We start from the raw sequence: 588 nt of genomic DNA, 5'->3' as shown, positions 1-588 counted from the left end.
AGAGAGAGAAAAACATATTTAAACTTTTCAATCCTGTTTTTTAATTATAATGAGTTGAGTATATACTGATCTCAGTCCTCAAGGAGCTTTAACATAGTGAAAGAGGCAATACCTTGTTCATTTCTGACTCTTCAATGCCAAGTGCAGTGCCTGACATTTAACATCCCTGCAATAAATATTTGTTAAATCGAATGGAAATGAAATCAAGACTTCGTTCCTTTTTTGGTTTTGTTTTGTTTGCTTATTTCTGGAGTGTGCAGCATGTATTGTCATTGATATTTTAAGTTCACAGTGAAAAATCATTTCAATGTGTCCTAGGCTTGGTCCCCTTCCAAACCAACCCCAAGGACAATAGTTTTCATTATAACCTTCTGTCTTTGCCATTCTGGATGGAATTCTGTGCACAGAAGTTATATACATATATGGGTATATCTATGTAACAAATCGCAGCACAGGAGCCCCCTGGGCTACCTCAGGCTCTGGTATGACATATTGAGCCATATAAATTCAGCTTCTCCTCTGGCATCTGTTAGCCGACCCACTTGCAACTCCACCTCAGCAGTGGTCTCAGTTCTCTCAAAGCTGGGA

The sequence above is a fragment of the Pteropus alecto genome, unplaced genomic scaffold (genome assembly GCF_000325575.1).
Source record: "Pteropus alecto unplaced genomic scaffold, ASM32557v1 scaffold179, whole genome shotgun sequence".
Classification (NCBI taxonomy): Eukaryota; Metazoa; Chordata; class Mammalia; order Chiroptera; family Pteropodidae; genus Pteropus; species Pteropus alecto.
This window is presented reverse-complemented; position numbering follows the sequence as displayed.